Raw genomic sequence first — 11,377 nt, 5'->3', positions numbered from 1 at the left:
TCTCTAGGGACCTATGGTAGATGGTGCAGCTCTGAGCATCTTCTGCCACTGATTCTTCACTTAACATTTTCAAATCCCTGGAAGGAATTTGACTTGCTTTGCTTGGTTCCATTGCATTCAAACTCATGGATCAGAAAGCCTCAGCCATGGGACTTCCCTGGTGGTCCAGTGGTTAAGACTTCGTGCTCTTGCTGCAGCGGTTGTGGGCTCCATCCCTGATCGGGGAACTCGGGGAACTAAGATCTCGCGTGCTGCGCTGCACAGCCAAAAAAAGGGGGTATGGCACGGTCACAGGAGAACTGCGGGCCTGACAGCCCCAGCCCGCCCCAGCTTGCCTCTGATCCTGCCTGGCGCGTTACAAGGAATTTCCTGCGGGAAATGAATGAGAGACCTGAACCTTTAGAAGCTGGCATCACCTTGGTGGGGAATGGGGGGGAGATTCCCAGAAAGAGGAAATGGCATAGGCAAAGCCAGAGAAGTAAGAGAGACTGTGAAGCATATTGGGAGATGCAAGATGGAACCCTGTGGCTGGATGACTGCGGAGCGAAGGTAACTAAACACCCCACTTCCGGGTGGGAAACTCATTCCTTAGAGTTCAAAGGAGGCTGACTCCATGCGCCAGCCTGACCAATCAGAATACGCCATTTCCTCAGCACCAGGGATTGGTGCAGGGAGGCCATGTGACCCAAGGAGGGCCAATCAGATTCACTCTATGAAATCCCGATTGGGGTTGGGAGGAAGAGAATCCTCTGGGTCCTGACTTAAGCGGTCTTCAGGAAGAGACCAATGTCCTGGATGCTCTGGAGGCAAACTGCCTGGTTCAAGTCTTACCAACTCCCTTACTAACTGTGAGACCTTGGGGGAGCTAATTAGACTCTCTCCTCCGTGAAATGAGATTAATAAGCCTTACCTACACCGTAATAGGACAGTTAAATGAGAAAATAGACACAGAACAGGTAGAGCAGTGCCAAGTGCACACAGAAAGCCAGTGTGAGAATGAAACAGAGAAAAAAGCAGAGAAAAAAGCAAGCCAAGAGCATAAACTAGTATGAGTCACGTTTCTGTCATTTCCCATGCATAGGTCCTGACTAAAACACTGGAGCATCGACCGGGATTGAAAAAAAAGTGGGAAATGAGGGATGAGAGGGCGGATCATTTTTGCCGTGCTAAACAACCGGCTTTTTCTCCAGATGGCAGTGGCAAGTCAGAGAAGGATGTGAAGAAGAATATGAAGAAATACTAAGAAGGAAATAAACTAGGACTGTCCTGAACAAAAAGACCCCTGTTGACATTTTAAAAGCAGAAGTTGTACATGTACAAATTAGAAAGTATAAATGGCACAGAAAGGCACAAGATGAAAAGATTTCCCCTGTCCATCTCTCTCCCCAGAGGTAAGTACCGTTCATAGTTCTTTATGATTTTTCAGTCAAGAGTTTTAAATAAGTGATGAGCACAGATCTGCATTTTAGGAAAAACCTCTCTGGCAGCAGTGGGGAGGGACACATGTGTCAGGGATAGAAGCAAATGGCTCACACTCCTCCGTCACCCACCTCTATCCTAGCTAATGCCTTCTCACCCTTCAGGTCCCAGGTAGGTATCACTCCCTCCAGGAAGTACTCCACTCCCCCCACCCCCGGCCAGAAGCCCCCTCCAGATTAGGACACATGCTATTAGAATAGAACCACAGCACATTTCATCATCACATTTGTCCTTCTTGTTCAATGTCTTCCTTTTCTGTTAGATTGTAAACTCTGTGAGGGCAAGGACCATGACTGCCTTGTTCTCCCCAGAGCCAAGGGTGGTACTACACACAGAACAGTCACTCAATAAATATTTATTAAATGAATGATTCATGATTGTTTTGGGAAACCCTGATAATGCAGAAAAATCTAGAGAAGAAAATAGAAATCACCTGTGATCTCATGACCCACAGATGATGACTGTTAACATTTTGTACACATCCTTCCAGGCATCATTTGTATCCAGGTGTCATTAGAAGGACCCTGACAGCTATGACAAGAGAGCCAGGCAAAAGACAGGAGAGATGCTCAGAATCTCACTGGGTGTAATTTCCACACCTGTAAGGGTTGTGATCCTGCCAGGTGGGAAGAATGGGAAGGGAAGTTAGAATGAACACAAGCAGTGAATGGATTAGATGGACCAATTAATAGTAGACAGTATTGACATGTACAACAGAAACTTAAGTTTTATCATGTCTATAAATTAAGTTTGTTAGAGTTATAGAATTACTTAAGAACTTGTTAAGATCCTACTTGTTAGGCAATTAAGTGCTTACATTTATAAAATATTTAAACTGTAAATTTAATTAACTAAGTTAACAATTATATAAGTTATATAAGGCTTGTAAATTGAACCTAAAAGCTAAAGGACATATCAAAATGAAAAACTTTTGTGCATCAAAGGACACTATCAACAGAGTAAAAAGACAACCTACAGGATGGGAGAAAGTATTTGCAAATCACATATCTGATAAGGGATTAAAGAGAACTCCTAAAACTCAACAACAAGAAACAAACAACCCAATTCAAAAACAGGCAAAGTGGACTTCCCTGGTGGCGCAGTGGTTAAGAATCCGCCTGCCAAAGCAGGGGACACGGGTTCGAGCCCTGGTCCAGGAGGATCCCGCATGCCACGGAGCAACTAAGCATGTGCACCACAACTACTGAGCCTGTGCTCTAGAGCCCAAGCGCCACAACTACTGAAGCCCGTGCACCTAGAGCCTGTGCTCTGCAACAAGAGAAGCCACCGCAATGAGAACCCCACGCACAGCAACAACGAGTAGACCCCGCTCAGCACAACTAGAGAAAGCCCACGCACAGCAAGAAAGACCCAATGCAGCCAAAAATATAAATAAATAAATTTTTTAAAAAAACAGGCAAAGTACTTGAATAGACATTTCTCCAAGGATGTACAAATAGCTGATAAGCACATGGAAAGATGTTCAGCATCACTAAATGCTATGGACCGAATGTTTGTGTCCTTCCCAAAGTTCATATGTTGAAACCCTACCCCTCAATGTGATGTTATTTGAAGGTAGGGCCTCTGGGAGGTAATTAGATTAGTTCATGAAGGCAGGGCCCTTATGAAGGGATTAAAGCCCTAATAGAAATAGGAAGGACCACAAGATTCATCTCTCTCTACCATGTGAGGATACAGTAAGAAGGCCATCACTTGCAAACCAGGAAGAAGATTCTCACCAGACACCAGTTCGGCACCTCGATCTTGAACTTCCCAGCCTTCAGAACTGTAAGAAATAAATGTTTGTTTTTTAAGCCACCCAACTTACGGTATTCTGTTATAGTAGACCGAACTGACTAAGGCACTAATCGTTAGGGAAATACAAGTCAAAACCACAATGAGATACCACTTCACACAAATAACAAGGGTTGTCAAGGATGTGAAGAAGTTTGAACCCTGTGCACTGCTGGTGGGAATGTACAATGGTGCAGCCACCGTGGAAAACAGTATGGCAGTTCCTCAAAAAATTAAAAATAGAATTACCATATCAGCCAGCCATTTCACTTCTAGGTATACACCCAAAAGAATTAAAAGCAGGGATAAGAAGATGTATGTGTACACCAAGTGTCATAGCAGCATTATTCACAATAGCTAAAGCATGGAAGCAACCCAAGTGTCCATCAATGGATGAAGAGATAAACAAAATGTGGTACGTACATACAATGGAATATTATTTCGTCTTAAAGAGGAAAGAAATTCTGACACACGCTACAACATGAATGCATCTTTAGGACGTTATGTTAAATGAAATAAGCCAGTTGCAAAAGGACAAATATTGTATGATTCTACCTATAGGAAGTACATAGACTAGTCAGACTCACAGAGACGGAAAGTAGAGTGGTGGTTGCCAGGGGCTGGAGGGGAGGGAGGAATGGGCAGTCATTGCTTAATGGGTACAGAGTTTCAGTTTTGCAAGATGAAAACAGTTCTATGGATGGATGGTTATGTTGGTGGTACAACAATATGAATGTACTTAGGCCACTGAATTGTACACTTAAAAATGTTTAAAGTGGTCAATTTTATGTTATGTGTATTTTATCACAATTTTAAAAGTAAATAATGAAAAATAAAACAGGGAAGTTCCCTGGCGGTCCCGTGGTTAGGACTCGGCACTTTCATGGCTGGGGCCTGGGTTCATTCCCTGGTTGGGGAACTAAGATCCCACAAGCCGCCAAAAAAAAAACCCCCAAACAAACAACAAAACAAAACAAAAAAGCTAAAGGACAAACTAATTTTTTTAATTGGTAGCTTTATGTGGTGGTTTCTAATAACAGCTTTATTGATGTATAACTCACCTATCATAAAGTTTACTTTTTTAAGGTTCATAATTCTGTGGTTTTTAGTGTATTCACAGAGTCGTGCAACCATCACCACTGTCTAATTTTATGATATTTTCATCACCTCCAAAGAGAGACTCAGTACCCGTTAGGAGTCATTCCCCATTTCTCCCTTCTCCTAATACCTGGCAATCAATTATCTACTTTCTGTCTCTATAGATTTGCCTATTTTGAATATTTCATATAGATGGAATCATATAAAATCTGGTCTATCGTGTCTGGTTTCTTTCACTTTGTATAATGCTTTCAAGGGTTATCCTCGTTGTAGCATGTATCGGTGTGTCATCCTTTTTTATGCCCAAATAATAGTCCTTTGCGTGGCTAAACCACACTTTGTTTAGCCATTCATCAATTAACTGTCATTTGAGTTGTCTCCACTTTGAGGATGTTGTGAATAGTGTGGCTCCGAACATTCGTGTACAAGTATTTGTTCGAATACCTGTTTTCAATTCTTTCGGTTATATACCCAGGGGAGGAATTCCTGGGTCATCAGGTAACTCTGAGCAACTGCACAGTGGCTGCAACGTTTTCCATTCCCACCAGCAAAGCAATGTATGAGAGTTCCAGTTTCTTCACATCCTTGCCAATACTTGTTATTTTCCATTTTTTAAATTATGGTCATCCTAGTGGGTGTAAAGTGGTATCTCATTGCAGTTTTGATTTGCACGTCCTTAATGACTAATCCGTTGAGCATCTGTTGCAAGCCTTTGACTAATTTTGATTAATTTTCAGAGTTCTGGAAAAGTTGATTTTAACATCTTTTGCCAGTGTTCACATGGTTTTATGCAGGAGAAGATTTTGCAGATCCTTACTCCGCCGTGAGGCCCACTGTCCCTGCTGACTCTTGGTGGATGACATTGATGACATTACCCTCATCATTGTGATGCAAGGTGGTTTCTGTTATACAACAGAGTCTAACAGCACAGTGGGAAAGGGACTGAGTCAATTTTAGATCCCATCAGCTCATAGATTCTATAACTTTTACATCTTAGTTCATGTTCCATATCCTGTCTCCTTGTCAATAAAAGCTTCTGGAAGCAGGAACTGTGGGTTGCTTTGCAGCCTTCCCTCTGGTTCCCAGCACTGTTCTTTGCCTGCTTAAAACATTTAATATAACCACTTTGGGACATTATTTGGGTCTTTACAAATATTTTAAAGTTGTCTGGGGTTACAATGTTCTGAATCTAGACTCCAGATTTAGTCTGCATTGACCAACGTGATTGCTATAGGGTCCCTGTGGCTACTGAGATTGAAATTAATTAAAATGAAATAAAATTTAAAACGTAGTTCCTTGGTTTCACTAGCCACATTCCAAGTGCACAGTAGCTACATGTGGCTAGTGGCTACTGTATCAAGCGGCACAGAGCTAGAAATTTCCACCATGACCCTGCTCTAGATACTTCCTCTCCAGCTGTCTCAGAGCACAGGATCATCACTGTTGGGAAGTTGAAGGGGCACTGGGCATAGATTCTCCTTCATTTGCAAGGAGGCAGCTCTTTTAATGAGTCCTGATTACTTTTTTTTTAATTTATTTATTTTATTTTATTTTAATTTTTGGTTGTGTTGGGTCTTTGTTGCTGCGCGCAAGCTTTCTCTAGTTTCGGGGAGCGGGGGCTACTCTTCATTGCGGTGCGTGGGCTTCTCATTGCAGTGGCTTCTCCTGTTGTGGAGCACGGGCTCTAGGCATGCAGGCTTCAGTAGCTGTGGCTCGTGGGCTCTAGAGCGCAGGCTCAGTAGTTGTGGTGCACGGGCTTAGTTGCTCCAAGGTATGTGGGATTGTCCCAGACCAGGGATCGAACCCCTGTCCCCTGAATTGGCAGGCAGACACTGCACCACCAGGGAAGTCCCCTGATTACTTTTAATGATAAGGTAATGGATAAAGGATATGATTTTCCTGGGTGATTTCCAACTACTAGACAAAGTTTCCAGAGAGGATGACTGTGCAAAATACAAAAAAAACCCAAAACCAACCTCAAATAATGCTACCATTGTTATCTCTTCAGGGCAGCCTTTCATCAGCTCCCGGCATCAGGACCACTTCTCTCTTTATCAAGCACTCACCCAAGGTCAGTCGTCATATAATCCTAGCCACAACCCAGCCTTACCTGGAGAGAGAACCCAGCCAGGTCTCCTGGTTCCCCAGCCGGGGCTGCTCCCAGAGCACCCCTCCCCTCTCACAGACCAGCCTCCCATCTCCGAAAGACTTAGTGAGGATTATAAAATAGACCCATCAAGCCGAGATGAAGCAGCTGAGATGCCCAAGTCAGGAGAAGGGCAGCCAGCCCACATGGTCCTGGCCCAGTGCTGGCTTCAAGCAAAGGAAGCCTCTGGCATTAGCGAGAATGACTGTGAACACAGCTGACTTCATGGGTGTGCAACCTTGCAGTTGCTCGGGACCCCACGCCCAGAAGGGTCCCACATTTGGGTTAATGCTCTGCTGCCGCCATCTTGAAATTCTCAATCATTTCTGAACGAGGAGCCCTGAATTTTCACTTTGCACTGAGCCTTGCAAATTATGTGGCTGGTCCTGACCTTTTCCATGGAAGGCGTTAATCTTCGAGCAAGAGACAGGCCAGGCAGGGAGATGGGGGGAGTGAAGAGCTGGGCAGCAGCCATGGAGAGCCAAGCAGGGGTCAGCGAGCTACAGAGCCACCTCAGGGGCCCCTGGGGTCCAGGCATTTAAGGGGCAAATGCTTGCTTGTTGCAGAAACATAACTATTCAGAGAAATTCTTTTTCTTTTCTTCTTTTTTTTTTGGCCACATGCGCGGCTTGTGGAATCTTAGTTCCCCGACCGGGGATCGAACCCGCGTCCCCTGCAGTGGAAGCACAGAGTCCTAACCACTGGACCACCAGGGAATTCCTCTTCAGAGAAATTGTAATGACACATAACAAAGGTTTCCGTGTTGTAACTTTGTTTTACCGTGATGTTGACAGTTTATTCTCTTCCCAAACTTTTGCCTGGTTTCATGTTCAGGTAAAAGCTAAGAAGTGTTTGAAAGGAAATTCAACCAACAAACTTGTAAAGATAATTTTTCATTCAATATGCCAAACAAGACACTACTATTTAACAGCAAGCCATACTACATGCAATACATTTTTGATGGTTTAAAAAGCAACAAATTGACTTTAGAACATAAAGGAATACTTAAATATTACTCACAGAAGAAGAAATAGCTAAATGTCCTCTTGTATCTGAAAAAGACTCAAAATGTTCTAGATTTTTTTTTCTTTTGGCCCGATTAGGAAAGAAGAAATAACTAATAAACTATGTAAATACATTAGTTAAAAGAAAACAAGATAAAGAAACAGGAAATAAATCAACTATACTTCAATTTAAAAAAAAAGATAAAACTTTTCTTTTATGCCCACACACAAAAAAGGAAGAGACGGGAAGGAACAGAATGTCAGAGTCAGCCTGCTAATTTTGATGAGGAAGCTCATTGTAACTACTAACACAAACCGAAAATCTGCTGTTTACTAAAGTAGGAGGATGTATAACAACTGTAGCTTTAATTCCATATAAATGGAGCTAAAAATGCACTACAGCTTGTGGTCACTTGCTAGCTACATGCACGCAGGTATTTCGGTATTTGTTTTGCTTTGTTCATTAATAAAAAATCAGCTAATTCTAAAAAACAAAACAAAACAGGAAAAAAAACTTGCCTTCTTGATAGCGCCATCTTCCCAGCTTGTCTTCCTGAAAGCTTATACTGTGCCCACAACCAGCCAGAAGAACATCTGGACTCATTAAACTTGCCCACCCCTCCAGCCCAAGAAGCTGAAGTGCTTGGGACAACAGGTCTCCTCTGGCTGGACCTCGGGGTGAAACACCTTAGAAGGGGAACAGCATTCCTCCTCAGCTGCTGTCCCCACCCACTCGCCAGCCTTGAGGGAGAGGGGCCGGGGAGGAACAGCTCTTCTTTGATAAATGGGGGGGCGGGGGGGAGGCCAGAGGACCACAGGGGAGAAAGGAGTCGCCTCGGGTTTCCCTTCAGTGAGTGCTTCCTAAAGGGAGAAGCACAGTTCATCTTGTACGCTCACATGATCCTTGGAGACACAACTCATCTCCCACAATGTCACCTGTAAGGACAAGATAAACAGCCAAACCTGGGGCCCAGCTCAGGCCAACCCTGGTTCTAGTTCACGTCACGTCCTAAGGAAGAACGTCTAGATGCTGAGGATCGTGCACCTCAAGAGCAGGGCTGGGACAGTGCGGGGAAGAAAGATTGACGGCATTTCCGTATTTTCCCTTTTATACACAACACTCCCCAAATAAACAAGTTGCCTTTTCTTCCTAAATTCTTACAGTACAGAGCGCTTGATTCAATTAAAACATGTGAGGGTATAGGGCTTCCCTGGTGGCGCAGTGGTTGAGAGTCCGCCTGCCGATGCAGGGGACACGGGTTTGTGCCCCGTCCGCGGAGCGGCTAAGCCCGTGAGCCATGGCCGCTGGGCCTGCGCGTCCGGAGCTTGTGCTCCGCAACAGGAGAGGCCACAACAGTGAGAGGCCCGCGTACTGCAAAAAAAAACACGTGAGGGGACTTCCCTGGTGGTCCAGAGGTTAAGACTCTGTGCTCCCAATGCAGGGGGCCCGGGTTTGATCCCTGGTCAGGGAACTAGATCCCGCATGCTGTAACTCAAGATCCCGCACACGTGGCAACGAAGATCCCGCGTGCCACACTAAAGACCTGGTGCAGCCAAATAAATACATTAATTCATTAAAAAAAAAGTAAAAAGTAAAACATGTGAGTGGACTGACCACAACTGACCATAAATGCAGGGCCACCTAGTCCATACACCACACCTGAGTGAACTTGGAAAAGGTACCCCCCTCCAGGAAGATGCAGCATCCTGGGCACTCAGCTTGGTGGGTGAATGGTGCCCACCCCACCCCCAGGGAGATACAGCTTCACAGTAGGATGCACAGCTTGGCCAGTAAAACATAGGCTCAATTTCGGCAGCCTGTCCTCACCTATCTGGTTAGGCCTCCTTGCTCAGTGAACAGCCTGCACAACTGCACTCAGAGGTTCTGCTTAATCACTAAACATTAAGCTGTTCTACAATAGGAGGAAAGCAGTTTGCCTGGCCCAGTTCCTATCGTGTACAGTTTACTGATAATCCTTAAAGCCTCACAACAATAGCTACTTTCTTTTTTTTTTAAAGAGGAGGCTGTTAACTCAAGAGAGTCTCAGGAAATTGTCTGGTTATGTAAAAGAAAGTGAACCAAATGAGACAAAACTCAGAAAGATATTTGGGCAAAGTTGCAACAGAGGGATAGATGACTTGGTCTCTAGAGTGAGCTGGAGGTGAGTTCAGATTATGGCTACATGACCTCGATAAGTCATTTAGCCTCAGTTTCGCCATCTGGAAAATGGAGATAATAACGTGCACCTCATCGGGCTATTCTGAAGATTAAAGGAGGTAACATTCATTCATTCATTCATTCATTCAACTGATACTTACTAGCACTTGTTACATGCCAGGCACTGAAACACAACTGTGAATATATATATATAGGGCCCCTACCATCTAGAATGGGGTCAAAAATAGTATAAAGTTTCCATTAAGATGAGTTATGAGAGAGTATGATGAAGGGTAATTGGCCTGGTCAGGTGGGTCAAGGAGAGTTTCTTGTTGGTCTGTGATCTAGAGAAAGAGTGGGAGCTACCAGGCAATGAGAGACCCAAGTAGAGGGAAGGGCATGTGCAAGGGTCCTGTGGCAGGAGGAAGCTTGGCTCATTCATGGAAGCTAGACCACTGGGTCTGGAGCACAAGAATCAAGGGGAAGAGTAATATCAGAGGCGGCTGGAGGGAGGTAGCTGGGGTCAGACTGGGCAGAGGCTTCAGGCCTCAATGAGGATGTGGTTCTTCATCCTATAAGCAATGGGAAATGAAAGATTGGTCTTACGTTAGACGGGGCAAGAGGCGAGAGGTGGCCGGTGTGACAGGATTACATTGCTCTTTGAAAAGATTGCTCTGGCTGCGGAGTAGAAAATAGATTGGAAGGGAGCCAGAGTGGCGTGGGGACCGATTGGTAGGTCACTCCAGCCATCCCGGTGAGATAGGATGGTAGCCTGGACTAGCATGGTGGTGATGGAAAGAGGACGGCGGTTTCATTGGGAAGAGAAGAGTGAAATAAGCATATCTTGGAAATACTGCAGGTTCAGGTTCAAACCACCCCAATGAAGTGAATATTACAATAAGGCGAGTCACATGAATTTTTTGGTTTTCCAGTGCATATAAAAATTTTGTTTATACTGTAGTCTATTAAATGTGCAATAGCATATGTCTAAAAAAGGTACATACCTTAATTCTAAAATATTTTATTGCTAAGAAAATGCTATCATCTGAGCTTTCAGCAAGTCGTAGTAGTAACATCAAAGGTCACTGATCACAGATCCCCATAAAAAATATGACTGGGGCTTCCCTGGTGGTGCAGCGGTTAGGAATCCACCTGCCAGTGCAGGGGACACGGGTTTGATCCCTGGTCCGAAAGATCCCACATGCCGCGGAGCAACTAAGCCCATGTGCCACAACTACTGAAGCCCGCACGCCTAGAGCCCGTGCTCCACAACAAGAGAAGCCACCGCATTGAGAAGCCCGCGCACCACAACTAAGAGTAGCCCCCGCTCACTGCAACTAGAAAAAGCTCGTGCACAACAATGAAGACCCAACGCAGCCAAAAATAATTTCTTTAAAAAAATGACAATAATGGAGGGGTGGGATAGGGAGGGTGGGAGGGAGGGAGACGCAAGAGGGAAGACATATGGGAACATATGTTTATGTATGACTGATTCACTTTGTTATAAAGCAGAAACTAACACACCATTGTAAAGCAATTATACCCCAATAAAGATGTTAAAAAAAAAGAAAAAAATGACAATAATGAAAAAGTTTGAAATATTATGAGAATTAAAATGTGACACGGAGACATAAAGTGACCAAATGCCGTGAAAAAAATAGTGCCGATAGACTTGCTTGTTGAAGGGTTGCCACAAAC

General features: G+C 44.3%; 1 long non-coding RNA gene across 1 annotated transcript; it reads left to right on the top strand.

The window, feature by feature from the left end:
- Nucleotides 1-783: 783 nt before the first annotated feature.
- On the top strand, nucleotides 784-8,020 carry LOC125965127 (uncharacterized). The gene is made up of 3 exons (XR_007478666.1): nucleotides 784-1,391; nucleotides 6,380-6,442; nucleotides 7,161-8,020. It is a non-coding gene; the product is annotated as an uncharacterized LOC125965127 (long non-coding RNA).
- Nucleotides 8,021-11,377: the final 3,357 nt, after the last annotated feature.

The sequence above is a fragment of the Orcinus orca genome, chromosome 8 (genome assembly GCF_937001465.1).
Source record: "Orcinus orca chromosome 8, mOrcOrc1.1, whole genome shotgun sequence".
In the NCBI taxonomy this organism is placed as follows: Eukaryota; Metazoa; Chordata; class Mammalia; order Artiodactyla; family Delphinidae; genus Orcinus; species Orcinus orca.
Note: the sequence above shows the minus strand (reverse complement) of the source record. Positions and strands in the feature narration are given on the sequence as shown.